The following is a 14,137-nucleotide window of genomic DNA, read 5'->3' on the forward strand; positions in this document are numbered from 1 at the left end:
CCCCCCCTCTCCTCCTGGCGCATTCTCTAGCCTCCAGCATGGTGGACACGGGGGCCAGGGAAGATGCTCATTCCTCCTGTGGGGCCCAACCTTCCTACCCAGGTTGCAGCCCGCCCAGTGCCCTGAGCCGAGGAAAGTTACCCACAAGTGACTGGGGGAGCTCACTCTTCAGGGGACTCGGCTCACAGATGTGGGCGTGACTCACGGAGATCGTAACCTGGAGAAAAGCCATGTGGCTGGAAAGCTGAGCAGGGCGGTCAGTAGGCGGCACCAGGCTGGGGGAGCCTCCCTCCCCCTCCCTGACTCCAACCCCTTGACTCCTGACCCCTCAGCTTCAAGCAAGCTGGTACAATGGGGGACGCCAGAGGGACCTCAGGAAACCAAGCAGGTAGCCCAGCTTGACAGGGCCTGGCCAGTCGGGGGTGGGGCAGGATGCAGGGCTGCGGGCTGGTTGCCAGATGACCGGATGGAAACTCGGTGATGACGCCACGGTGGGTGTTATGAAGCCACGTGAGCACAGCCCTCATGACTCAGAAGGGGGCTCTGTTCTGTAAAGCCCAGTGATGAGTTCCACTCTCTCCTTGGGGCCCAGTCCCGCCCCGCCGCAAAGCCTCACATGGCCCTGACTCCTCACCCGAGCCCAGGAGGATGTGGGGTCGGGGATGAGTAAGAGAGGTCTCGGTTCGGCCGTGGCTGAAAGCTGAGTGGGCTGCGGTTTGCGTTGTTCTGCTGTCTGAGACAGAACGGCCTTAGGTCGAGGGCTGTTCCACGGTCTCACCCGGTGTTGAGCACTCGATAGACGCCGTCCTCCTGCCTCCAGAAGGCAGCCATGTCTGTGATCACGGCTTCCCGGTGTGGAAACTAAGGCCCAGGGAGGGATACAGCGTGCCAAGGCCACTCAGCCCTAAGGAAGCTGACCTGCTGGGCAGTTTCTGCACCATAAACAGGCCTCCTGAGGACTCGGTCCCTGCAAAGTCACCTCCTAGAGGCTGGTGCAGAGAGTGCGCACACTGGGATCTGTTCCTGCAGTGCAGTGGAGATGCGGTCGGCCCGCAGTGCACCCGTTTCAGCTGTCAGTCACCTGCGGAGGCCAGCAGCCGTCTCTGCTACCTAATCCCAGCACGTTTCCAACAGCCCCCGAAGAGCTCGCACATCCTTTGCGGTTTCTCGCCATTCTTCCCGCCACAGCTCTGGTGGCCGCTGAGCTGCCACCTGTCTCTAGATTCACCTGCTCCGAACACGCCTAAAGACAGGCCCATGGTCCCATCCGCTTCCTCCACCTAGCCCATGCCGACACACTGTTTAACAGTGGGAAGGGTTTTGGGGCCAGGCCTTGGGTCCCTGCCATGCCTCTTGCTCACCATGGGATCTTGGCAGGCAAACAGGTTCCTAGTTCACATCCCAGCCCTACCACTTCCTGGCTGTGGACATTTGGACAAGGTCAGTTAACTTGTCTGAGTTTGTGTTTTCTTTCTCATCTATAAAATGGGGCTCTGGGTATTAAGAAGACTCAGTGAGATAAGGATGTCGGAACAGGTTGACGCGTGCAACCCTGTCCCTCCCCAAATTCATGCCTACACGGAACCTCAGGATACAGCCTTATTAGGGGATGGGGTCTTCGTAGAGTGCTTGAGTTGAGTTGTCCTGGATTAAGGTGGGCCTTCAATCCTAGGACTGGTACCCTTACAAGAAGAGGAGAGGATGCACCACGACAGAGAGAAGGCCGTGAGCAGAGAGAGGCAGAGATTGGAGTGACGCCTTTACAAGCCAGAGACTGCAAAGGCTTGCCTGGAACCACCAGAGGCTGTGAAGGGACGAGCAATGGTCTCTCCCTCGGAGCAGCCTGCAGGAACCAGCGTTGCCGACACCCTCACTTGGGGCTTCTGCTGTCTTGAACCGCGGCGGGCTCCATTCTGGTTCTTTAATCCGCCCAGTTTGTGGCACCAGGGACTGTGGCCTGAGCAAGTGACCACTGGCGTCTCGGAGAGTCCCACATTGAGACCGTCCTCACAGAACTCACATCCCTCGTCTCCCGCAGCGAGAGGGCTTTGGCTGCCTCCCCAGGTTCAGGGATCCTAGTTGGTGAGCGTGTCCTAAGACAGGCGAGGTTGTACAGTCTCACGGGCATTCTCGGGTCTTTCCCCAGGGAGGATCCCGATGCCCTAGCAGGGCCATGCTGCATGTCAGGGACTGGCCCAGGGCCCCAAGTGCAAACAGCTCCCTCTGCAGACCCAGGACCTGGGCTGCCCTGTGTCTCCCTTCCCCAGAGGCAGGCTGAGTCAGTGAGTCTCAGATCAGGTTAAAGAGAGGTCACCGGGCCCGGCTCCCAGCCCCAGACAAGCCAGCCACCAAGCCCAGTAGATGGGAATGTTTATAGACAACCCTGCAGGATGACCAGAGGGGGGTTCTGAGCCCCCCACATGCCTCAGTGCAGGCTGAGTCAGCCTTCGCGGCCCCTTGGTGACCGGCCCTGTGCATCTGTCTACTCTCTTCAGTCAGGGCCCTCCTGTGCCTCCGCCCCGCCTCCGCCCCTGCCTCACTCAACAGGCAACGACCAGACCAGGAGCCGTAGCTACCGGGCGCTCAGCACAGGCTGCTCTTCACATTCGATCTCACAAGCCCCAAACCTGCAAAGCACCACTTTACAGATCAGGAAACTGAGGCTCCAGAAGGTAGTTTAGGAAGCAGTCCTGGTTCACCTCGCTCAACAGAGGAGTTGGCATTTCAGCCCTGGTGTGGTGACTGCACACCTGACTTCTGCATCAGCGCGGAGAACGAAGGCCTTGCCCTGGAGCCAGATCTGTCCACTGGGAAATATCCGCCCACCAGGAAGGAGACACGTCAGCGTGTAGGCCCCTAAAGGGCACTAATCATGGCCGTTGGGCTAGCCTGACCCTCACCGTCGGGCTCCGCAGATGGTGCTGTGTTGAAGAGCCTTGCCTGAGGCCATGCCTCTTTGCCAGGCACCCTACAATTGACAACAGACCTAAGCAGGAAGGCCCTCAGGCCCCCAGCCTGGCCCAGGTCGGCTGAGGCTTCTCAGGAGACTACCATAGCCTGGTCTTCCCCTTGGCCCATGCTTCTTCCTTCCCTTCCCTTAGACCTCCTGTAACCGCAGTCCCCTGAACTAGAAATCTCTGGACTCATTTGACTGCTTGGCCAGGTCAAGTCTTGGCTGACCCAGCCTGCCCTCTGCCCCTCTCTAGTCATTCAGTGTGCCGCTGCCCAGCCCCAGGGTCTTTGCTCATGCTTGGAGACCTTCTCGTACTCCGGGACTCAGCCCAGGCCTCCAGCTGCCTCCCAGACATCCCTGACACGTCCTCCACCTCTGTCCTCTGCACCTCTGCCTCCTCTTCGATTTCCTTAGAACTCATCACAATGGCACGTGGGCTTCTCTGCTTGCTTGTGTGTCTCTGCCCCATGTGTGAAGGCCTTATGAGGCTGGGACAGCCAAGAGTAACCCCGAGTCTTCAAGAAAAGGTACCATTATCAGAGCCGGCAGGTGGTGTGGTAGTTAAGGTGCTGGATCCCACATGGCTGATCACGGTTCAGGTCCCAGACCGGGTGGCTTGCTTTCTCACTTTCTCTCTCTCTTTCTCTCTGATCAAATTTAAAAAAATAATAAAATAAATAAAATTTTAAAAATTTAAAAAGTAATAATAATAATGAATAAAGTTAAGTAATTTTTTTTTAAGAAAGAAAGAAAAGGAAGGTATCATTATCTGCGGCATTGCTGTTTCCCTGGGCCCGTGTTTCTCAGCTCACAGAAGCATTTTCCACCATGGGGACCTACAGGGTTTATGCTAAAGATACATGCTCATAGCCTTCAATTTGCAATGAGGTAATCCAATTCCATATCTATTAAAAACATCATGAAGGAACTACTTGTTCCTAAAGAAAACTAATTATATTCCGTGCCTCCATCCTGTGCTATACACATGAGCCAGCCAGGCCCCAGGCTGCCTGGCAACGCCGTCAGAGCGTCTCCATGTGGACGCTTTCTGCAGACCACACAGTGTCACGAGCTGGAAAGGTAACCCGCAGAACACACTGGTTGTGTCCCGTGAACACCCGTGTAGCACGGCATGGACGTTTCCCACACATTTATTTGATCCTCACAACAACTCTCATAAGCAGGCAGGCCCGGTGCACCCCAGGGCCACCACGGCCCCCCAGCTCTCTTCTGGGAAGACTTGCAAGTGGGCTGACTCCCCCTCTCAGAGCACCCTCCTGGGCCCGACGGTCCAATTCGCTCCCTTGCACCAGACCACAAGCCTGCACAGGACCTGCCCACTGGTAAGGACTAAATGGTACTCACAGGAAGAATGAGGAAGGGGGCAGCTCCATAGCCTAGTGGTTAAGGGACCCAGATCCCGCATGGCTGACCATGGTTCAAATCCAAACGCCAGTGGCTTAAAAAAACAACACTGTGTGCAGGCACGTGCATGCCCCAAATCTCAACAGAATGGAAAGATGTTATAGAAGGGATTGCAGCATGATCACGGGGTGTGTGGGGGGTGCTGGCTCCTCTTCCTGTTCCTCTCTCTCAGTCTCTGTCTCTCTCTGACAAATGCACATACCCTCTGGCAATTAAAATAAAGGGGGAGGTAGAAGAAAATTACTGTTTTAACTCACAACAGTCCTGCACAGAGAACGAATTCTCTTGTACTCCCCTTCTTTATTCTATGCAAGCTTCCAGCCGGTTGGGAGAGGCCGGCCCATGCTGGGGAGAACACCCAGCTTTACTTAGTCTACCAGTTCAAATGCTAGTCTATCCCAGCAACACCCTCACAGACACACCCAGAAACCCTGTGTAAGCAGACATCTGGGCACCCCGGGGCCCAGTCAAGTTGACACAGAAAACCAGCCACCTCACCCTGCCATGAGTGGAGTGAATTCTTTCGATCTTCATATTCAGAGAGTGCTGGTACTTCACGGCCACTTTGCCAGTGGCTTGTCCTTGTCCTCTGCCAGAATGAAAGCTCCTTAAGGGGGACAAGGAAAGGGCAGCCAAGTCTGGGCATGTGGCCTTGTGGGCCACTGTCAAGTCTCAGTGTCTCTGTGTGCCCAAGACACGGCATTGGAGTGTGTCGTGACGAGACGAGGCCTGGCGTGGCTTCAGAAGATACAGAGATACAGCTGACCCATGACAAGCCCCTCCTGCGTGCTGGCCCTGCGCCGTGTTTGCTGCGAGATTCTCACCGCTCCTCTAAGAGGAGGGTCTGGGGAGCCCAACTGCCCAGGCGAGAACGCCTTCCTCTCCCCAAGGTCAACACAGGAATGGAGGTTTTATATGATTTTTGTTTTAAGTTTCCTGGTCTGTGGATCGCTGGCCCAGTGGACTTTTTGTGCCCAGGGGAGGCACCTTCTCATCTAGAACCAGCTCTCAGCCCTTTGCTTTGGGGCTGGTTGCCAGGCTGCTGGCTCAGGCTCGGGCCCACATGCAGCCACCTGAGTGCCCAAGACAGGCTCATGTCCACCGCTGTCATCCTAGGGATTCCCTGGGGTTTGTGCTTCCTTTCTGTTTTTATGTTTTTATTCATTTACTTCTTCCATGAGCAAGACAGACGGAAAGAGAGACAATACCAGCACCAGGGCCTTGACACCGTGGTCCACCCCAGGCTCTAGGCAGGCCTAGCCAGCCGCAGGTGGAGGGCAAGCACAGTCCGGGAGACTCTGGATGCAAACCCACAACCCCATAAACAAGGCTGCCCCAGAGCATCACTTCTGTCCCTGTGCTCCCGTCCAGCCCGGGTTTGTGCACAGGCGGGAGAGTCTGGGAGCGTTCAGAGCCCAGAGTCACCTCACTTGGAAGACCTCGTGTGGGGGGTGGCCCTGGCTATGACAGCAAGGCCATAGAGGAATCTGTGAATTCCAAGGGCTAAACCTTCGTCCTGTGAAGTGACAAAACCCAAGTGTTTCTGCACCGTTATTTGTGTTTGTTTATAAGCTAGCATGTGCATGTACTCACTAGAGACAGACAGACAGACAGAGAGGGAGAGGGAGAAAGCACCCTGCAGCGGGGCATGTCACACCATAATCCCTTCTCCTCCGTGTCCCCATCCTTTTGGGGTCTGGGGCATGTGCGCACATGTGCCCGGCATGTTTTTCTTTTTTTTGGAGAGGTTTTTGCTATAGGGCGTGTACGCTCACCAGAAAGACAGAGGCAGAGAGACAGAAAGTGAGAAATCACCCCCTGGGGGGATGGCCACGCCTCAATCCCTTCTCCTCCATTCTCCTCTCGGGATCTTGGGCCCGCATGCACGCCGTGAGTTTAAGTCACCGGGTCCAGGACTCGAACCTCAGTCAATTACATGGGAGTTCAGCAACATAGCCATTACACTAACTGCTGGTCCCTGAACGGCGTGTTTTTCAAGCTGCTGGGCCAGGATTTAAACCATGCGGGATCTGCCCCTTAGCCGTTAAGTCATGGGCCTGGCCCTGAACTGTTAATCCAGCGGAGAGACAAGGTAAAGCCTCTGTCTACAGGCGGAGGAGATACAGAGACGCTGCATGTGATCGTGAGGACGAAGTGAGGAGCCTGGAGGTCCTTAGCACGTGAACGCCATTTGTAGAGATGTGCTGAGAGGACTGTGGCCACGTGTCCCCAAGAGCCACAACTCCAGGGTCACCTTTCCTGAATACGTATCAGAGCCCTCAGGTACCACAGGAAGCCCTGCCTGCCCAGAGCACCCCTCCACCAGAGGTTAAGGACACCTGAGGGAAGGCTGGCCTGTCCCACTGACTGGCCAGGCTGTCCTGTCTCCAGGTGGCAGTCCTGCACCCTTCGCTGGCCATTTCTTCCCCCAGGGACCCAGGGAACTTTCATCACGGGGTGGTGGGGGTGGATCTTCGAAAGTTCATGGAAAATACCTATTATAAAAACTACGAGTATTATACATGTATATGACATGTGGATTTCCATTTTTTTGGTACCAAAATAAACTTGTACTTTGATTCCATCTTTCCATGAGCTGTTTGAAGTCCCCTCAAAGGGCTCACACCAGACTCTAAAGTTTCACCGAATTGTGGAGGGTATAGGAATTACAAATTGAAAAGGCAACCATACCTTCGGGGGGCTCCCATGGCCCTCTCTTCCGAGTCCCCCATCTTTTACCACATGGTGGGGCCTGTTTTCCCCTCATAAACTTGGGGTCTCCTTGCCTTGCCCTCAGTCCCGCTCCCACAGCCCTGCCAGCAGGGACACTCTCTGTCCCCGAGACAAGGCCTGCTTCCCATTTCCTGGCCTGGCAGGCGACAGCAGGAAAACACATTTTCTTAAAAGAACTTTCCATTCCACCCCAGGGTGGGGCCCACAGCCTTGGCAAGGTTTCCACGGACTCACCTCCCAATGCCCGACTCACTCAGTCCTCCATGACAGCTCACGGACACCGGCAGTCCTGCCACGTGGCCCTGCCACGCAAGGGCCAGTTCTCAAGCTCATTTCCTGGCAGGAGGGGACCTCAGAGCGGCTCATCTCTTGTCCTGGCTGAGCTGGTCTCATCCTCTCCCGCCCAAGAACAAAGGCTTCCGGAAACAGTCCAGTCTAAGCACACTGCAGTGGAGAGAAGCCAACCGCCTAGCAAGCCCCAACCGGTGTACGAAAGGGAGAGGGCAGGAGCCATGACGGTTAAGGCAGCTTGACCCCACACAGCCATGGTTCGAGTCCCAGACTCAGCAGCTTGAAAACCACGCCAGGGGTAAGTGTGTCCATGCGTGCCTGAGAGGAGAATGGAGGGAAGTTGGTCATGGGCCACCCCCAGGGGGTGCTTTCTCACCTCCCTCTCTGCCTTTTTCTTTTTCCCTGTCTCTCTCTGTGAGCACATGTGCCTTAGAGCAATTTTATTTTATTTTATTTTATTTTATTTTATTTTATTTTATTTTATTTTATTTTAAGGGAAGGACTGGGGACCAGCAGATGGCATAATAGTTACATTGAGGGACTCCCATGTAATAGACCATGGTTCGAGTCCCAGACTCAGTGGCTTAAACCTCACCACCAGGAGCATGTGCGTGTATGCCCACGATCCCAAGAGAAGATTGGAGAAGGGATTGTGGCGTGGCCTCCCCTGGCCCCTGGGGGTGATTTCTCACTTTCTGTCTCTCTGTCAAGGGTACACACCCTACAGCAAAAATCTCTCTAAAAAAAAAGAAGAAGAAGAAGAAGAAGAAAGAGAAGGGCTGGGATGTGGAGCCTTTCTCTGGTGAAAATCTACCCCCTGCAGGATGAGACGCGTGCCCCTCACCTCTGTGTGAGTAAAACCATGCCACGAAGTGGCTTCTCCTGATAGGAGGGGATGTCCCAGAGGCAAGTCCAGCTTCCTCCCTAGAACACGCACCTGCTACTGACTTTCACATTGTTGGCTTTTTCCCCCCATTTTCACAATTTTAGTATCTCCAGCAAGAGAAGAAAACTACTAGAAAATGTGAAAGTGCAGCCTAACCCCCTGGAAGTGGCAGTGACAGGGAAACAGAACAAAAACACCGGGCAGAGTGGTGCAGGGGGAGCGAGAGTGGGGCTGCTGGGGTCCTGGGCCTGCCGGGACTCACCGTGTGCGCATGCGTGCCACGGTCTTGGCTGGTTGAGCGGGGTTGGATGACAGCATGAGGGTTCTCTGTCTCTCTCTCTCTCTCCCTGGCTCTTTTGTTCTCTCATGGAATAAATAAGTAAGTAAACCTTTTTTTTAAAATGAAAACAAGTAAGAAAGAGAAAGAAAACTAAAAAGAGGCCACATTCTGAAGATGAAGGGAATGGCTTCTGTTCTACATGTGTGGGGGTCACTTTCCTTTTTTTTTGGAAAGAGATTTTTGCTACAGGTATGTGTACTCACCAGAGAGACAGGAAACAGAGAGAGAGAAAGCGGAAAATCACCGCCCAGGGGAGATGGCCACACCACAACCCCACAACCCCATTTCCTCCATTCTCCTCTCGGGGTTTTGGGCACTACGCACATGTGCCCGGCATGAGTTTCAAGTCACCGGGTCTGGAACTCCAACCATGTGGGGGGAGCGAGAGTGGGGCTGCTGGGGTCCTGGGCCTGCCGGGACTCACCGTGTGCGCATGCGTGCCACGGTCTTGGCTGGTTGAGCGGGGTTGGATGACAGCATGAGGGTTCTCTGTCTCTCTCTCTCTCTCCCTGGCTCTTTTGTTCTCTCATGGAATAAATAAGTAAGTAAACCTTTTTTTTAAAATGAAAACAAGTAAGAAAGAGAAAGAAAACTAAAAAGAGGCCACATTCTGAAGATGAAGGGAATGGCTTCTGTTCTACATGTGTGGGGGTCACTTTCCTTTTTTTTTGGAAAGAGATTTTTGCTACAGGTATGTGTACTCACCAGAGAGACAGGAAACAGAGAGAGAGAAAGCGGAAAATCACCGCCCAGGGGAGATGGCCACACCACAACCCCACAACCCCATTTCCTCCATTCTCCTCTCGGGGTTTTGGGCACTACGCACATGTGCCCGGCATGAGTTTCAAGTCACCGGGTCTGGAACTCCAACCATGTGGGAATCCAGTGCCTTGACCACTATGCCACCTATGGGGGGAACTTTTCTAGAAGTCTGGACTGTGGTGTAGATGGGATTTCCTGTGTGCAGGGAAGGAGCCAAAAGCAGTTCCAGCAGCTCCAGTTTCGAAGCGAAGCTAGCAGGCGAGTGGCGTGCAGACGGAGGCTCTCACAGCCCGACTCTCAAAGAGAGCCTAAAGTCTACTGTCTGCAACCTGAGACCTCGAGCAATTCACCCTGATACATAGGGGTTCACGTCTCTGGCAAGCGCACGCGCCCTGTAGCCAATGTCAGATCTGCCAAGAGAGATTAGGGAAAAGCGCATCTGATCTTACTCAACTCTGAGCATTGCATGAGTCAAACCTTCCCTAGCTCACTGTTTGTATAACGGGGTCCACATGGATGGATTCTTGGCGATGTGTCCTGCATGACCAAAATTCAAAAGGAGGCAATTCAAGACAGCTCCCACGAAAGCTGCAGCCCGATCACGGACATCTGAGCCAACTGGGAATGGGGAGAGTCCTCACTCCACGTGTGATCCTTTGTGAGCGTTGTGGGGAGTCAGAGATGCCAAGATGTATTTTGGGGGCGTGTTTGCCACTGACTGCTTCTCAGGCAGGGATGGCAGGCCTCCCCAGATCTTACTCAAGTCAAGGGAGATGGTGGCTGAATCATCTCTTACCATCGCCACAGCCCAGAGAGAAAGGAAAGTGGATTTCCATTCCAGACCCCAGCTCGCTTCCTCCCCCTGGAAGACTCACTTTCTCGGCAATCCCCCAATGACGTCACTGGAGTGTAGGTTACAGGACTGGGGCTGCCGCATTTCCACAGAGAGTTCCTAGGCAGAAGACCCCTCCAGGAAGGACTCCTGCCTTCAGAAAACCCAGCCGGAGTTGTGAGCCTGAGTAAGTAAATGACTGTCTGTTTTTCCTCTCATGAGAATAAAATAGAACAGTCTTTTTAAAAGGAATAAAAAGTGTTCCTTTACACCTATGTATTGTAGAAGTCTCTACTTATGTAAATGCACATTAAATAATAATAATAATTCTAAATCAACTTAAGAGACTTTTAATCCACGCGTAGTTTGGGTTTTCATCATTTTTCCAGAATAGGAAGAGGAGGAGGGAGAGTATTTGAAATAGTTTGGGAAGGTTCCAGGAGTTCTCCAAATCGAGGTCAGATGAACGTGTCCGGGCAAGGTACAACGGTTGGCGACTTGCACGGACTCCAACCAGTTATGATCTGCAAATTCTGATTTAGAAAAATCCAGTCAGGCTGAAGGTGGCTTACAAGATTTCATAAGGCCAGTAACTGGTTGGGTTACTTGTGGCCTGAAAATAGCCTCTTATTTTGTGACCGTGTGGGTATTCTTTAACATTTGTGTCTGTATTCTGAATGTTTTTATCATCACCTCACTATTGAAGCTGGAGTTAATTTGAAGAAGCCTAATTTATTGAAAAAAGTCACTTTTTCTCCCACGTAGCACGTGCCAGCATTAAACTGTGAAGAATTCAGAAAATACCTGAATCTACCTAGAAATCACAGCACTGTCATCTGTAGGAAACCTGCCCAATGTCACTTTTGATGTTTCAGATAGGCTCAATTATTGCTAATAATGTCAACAACTGTTACTAACTGAGCACCTACTAAGTGTCTGAAGCGAAAGCTCAGAACCAATGAAGGTTTTCCTCTCTGGCCAGTTTTGCAAATACAGGCAACTGCTGGCATGAACAGCCACTTCCAGAATAAACCCGGCCTGTGCAGACACGGGCTGCCCTACCTGACAGGGGGAGGCCGGGCAGGGTGCAGACCCCATCGGGCATGAGCTGACATTCCTGTGGAGGTGGTGATCCCCAGACCCTGTGCAGGGGCCAGGCAGCCTCCCGCCTGCCCCCATGAGTTTTCTATTTCTCTATGCTTTGAAAATTACCATAAATGTAGAGGCTCAAAACAACACACTCTTGGGGGTTTTGTTGTTGTTGTTGTTGTTGTTGTCATTTGTTTATTTGTTTAGTTTGCTATAGTGTGTGCTCTCCAGAGAAGGCGGAGAGAGAGAGAAAGAGAGCGAGTGAGAAAGTGAGAAATCACCTCCCAGGGGGCTGGCCACTCCACAGTCCCTTCTCTTCCTTTCAGGATTTTGGGCATTCATGCACACGAATCTAGTGTGCTTTTCCAAGCTGCTGGGTCCGGGACTTGAACCCTGAAATTGCCATATGAGATCCAGCTTCCTTAGCCTCCACACCATCTGTTGGCACCTACGTAGCTTATCTTCCGGAGGTCAGAAGCCTGTAGTCTCTCCGGGCCCAGTTCAAGGCATGGGCAGTGCTGGTTCCTTCCAAAGGCTCTGGGCAGAATGAGCTCCGGCCTTCCCCAGCTCCTAGAGGCTGCCGCATTGCTTGCCTCGAGGCTCTTCCTCTGCCTTCAAGCCAGCCATGATGCATCTTCAACGACTCCCTAACTCTACCCCCTCACACCAATAAGGACCCTTGATAGCACACTGAGCCGTCTAGATGGTCCCAGACCATCTCCCTACCTCACGATCCTTTATCAGATCTGTAAAGTCCCTTTGGCATGAAAGGGGACACATTGGCCGGACCCAGGGACTAGGACGTGGGAGCCATTGTCCTGCCCCCCACACTCCTGCAGCCCATATCCCCAGGTTACCCCCATCCCTTGTTCTGGCCAGGCCTGACCACCTAGCAGCCCCTGCCTTTGGACAACCTCTGTGCTCTCCCCAGAGGACATGGGATCCAGCACCCCTCCTCTGCCTCCTCCTCCCCCTGAGCCATCCTTTCATGTCCAGGCACCCCCCCCCCAGAGGAGACACAGACCTCCACCCGTGTATCCCATGGTACCTCCAAATTTCAAGGACGTTTGCCTGGAGAAGGAAGAGGAGGGGGCAAAGCAGACCCCACGCAGGGGCTCTCTCCACCTGCAGAATGAGCCCCCTCTCCTCTTCCAGTTCCCTAAACCTCCTGGTGGTGAGAGCTCTGAGGCTGGTGGTGGATGGGAATCTCCCAGCCGAGAGTCAGGCTCTCCTGGAACTCAGCCCCCGGAAGGTAGCACCTTGGTTTCCTGGAGCGTTGAGTCCCAGATGATCCTCGAACGGCCCCCAGTTCAGAAAAGAGGAAAAGGGGCCTCCACAGGTGCTTTCCAAGCGTGTAACCACACCGTGGTGGTCCAGCGAGGAGGCCGCCTACCCTCCATGGCTCAGGATACTCCGCGACGCGCCTTCCTACTGAGTGACACCATGGCGCTGTCCTTGCTGTCGTGTTCAGCAGCATCAGTGCCTCGTGGGGGGTGCTTTGTAGCTGGGAAGGGATTGTACACACACGATCTCGTTCACACTGCACAGGGACCTTGTGTAGTAGCCACCGGCATTCCCAGTCTACAGATGAGGAACCGAAGCTGAGGGAAGCCATCCAGCCTGCCAGAATCGCACGGTTTGGTGATGCAGGGCTCACGGCCAGACCCGTTCTCTGTGCAGCCCGAGCCTGCTGTGTGGAAGGGGCCTGGGATCCGAGCTGGGCCTGGAAGAGCCGTGAGCAAACAGGCTGGCTCTGATCACCCACTTCCCTCTGTCTCAGTTTCCCTGTCTGCACAGTGGGATGCCAATGCCTGTCCTTTGTCCCAGGCACGCAGTCAGGGAGCCCAGCACCTTGTTTTCAGTGGGGCACAGGCCACGTTCAAGGTTGGTCTGGGCTGCAACCAGGCTGGGGGAAGGGTGGTGAGACCAACACACCTTGCAGGGCTTCTTGGTGTGCAGAGCCATGTCACAGAAGGCTAAGGCCTGGGGCCTGGGCCATCTGAGGAAGGGCTCCAATACACGTTAGGACCAGGGACACCTAGGAAATGGGGCTGGCCGGGTGCACTGGCTCCCCCCCGTGCTGTGACAAAAGACAGTAGGCTGAGCTCTGCAAACATTCATTAAACCATACACCGTAGGTAGCAGCCATAGGATCTGGCCTCTCCGCAGTTCCAGCCCCCCACTAAGGGGAAGACTGCATCCAGAATAATGCCGGCGCGTAGTAGGTGCTCAGTAAATACTTGCTCTGTGGATACATGAGGAAGCGGTGAATTATACCTCGATGTGGGTAACTGGGTATGCATGACATGACAGAATGGCACAGCTAGGTGGGACTCTTGAGGACATCAGGCTCAGAGACACGAAGTGACTTGCCCAAGGTCACACAGCCACGTAGACTTTCCCAAGATGACCTCTCTCTTACATAATGCTGGGTCGTCGGAAAAGTCATGACGCATTTTTGCATAGAAAAAAGACATCATCTTGGACCAGCAGGTGGTGTAATGGTTCCATTGCTGGACTCCCACATGGCCAACTGTGGTTCAGATCTCGGACCCAGAGGCTTGAAACTCACACCAGGCACATGTGTGTGCATGCCCAAAATCCCCAGAGGAGACTGGAAGAGAAGGGATTGTGGCATGGCTATCCCCCCTGGTGGGGGGACAGATTTCTTGTCCCTGTCTCTCTGGTGAGTGCAAGCGCCCTAAAGCAAAAATCTCTAGGGGGAGGGGAGGAAAGAAAAAAAAGCTACATCATGACATTTCTGACAGCCTGGTATCTTTTTTTTTTTTTTTTTTTTTTTTTTTTAGGGGGTTTTTGTTTGGGGGC

At 53.7% G+C, this 14,137-nt stretch overlaps 1 protein-coding gene across 1 annotated transcript in view; it reads left to right on the top strand.

Moving 5' to 3' along the window:
• The first annotated feature begins 7,473 nt into the window (after positions 1–7,473).
• BDKRB1 (bradykinin receptor B1) overlaps positions 7,474–14,137 on the top strand; it is a 10,331-nt gene continuing 3,667 nt past the window's right edge. Inside the window, 1 exon segment of the mRNA XM_027776367.1 lies at positions 7,474–7,700. The gene's annotated coding sequence lies outside the window, so the exon portion shown is untranslated.

This window comes from Tupaia chinensis, unplaced genomic scaffold (assembly GCF_000334495.1).
Source record: "Tupaia chinensis unplaced genomic scaffold, TupChi_1.0 Scaffold000671_1, whole genome shotgun sequence".
In the NCBI taxonomy this organism is placed as follows: domain Eukaryota; kingdom Metazoa; phylum Chordata; class Mammalia; order Scandentia; family Tupaiidae; genus Tupaia; species Tupaia belangeri.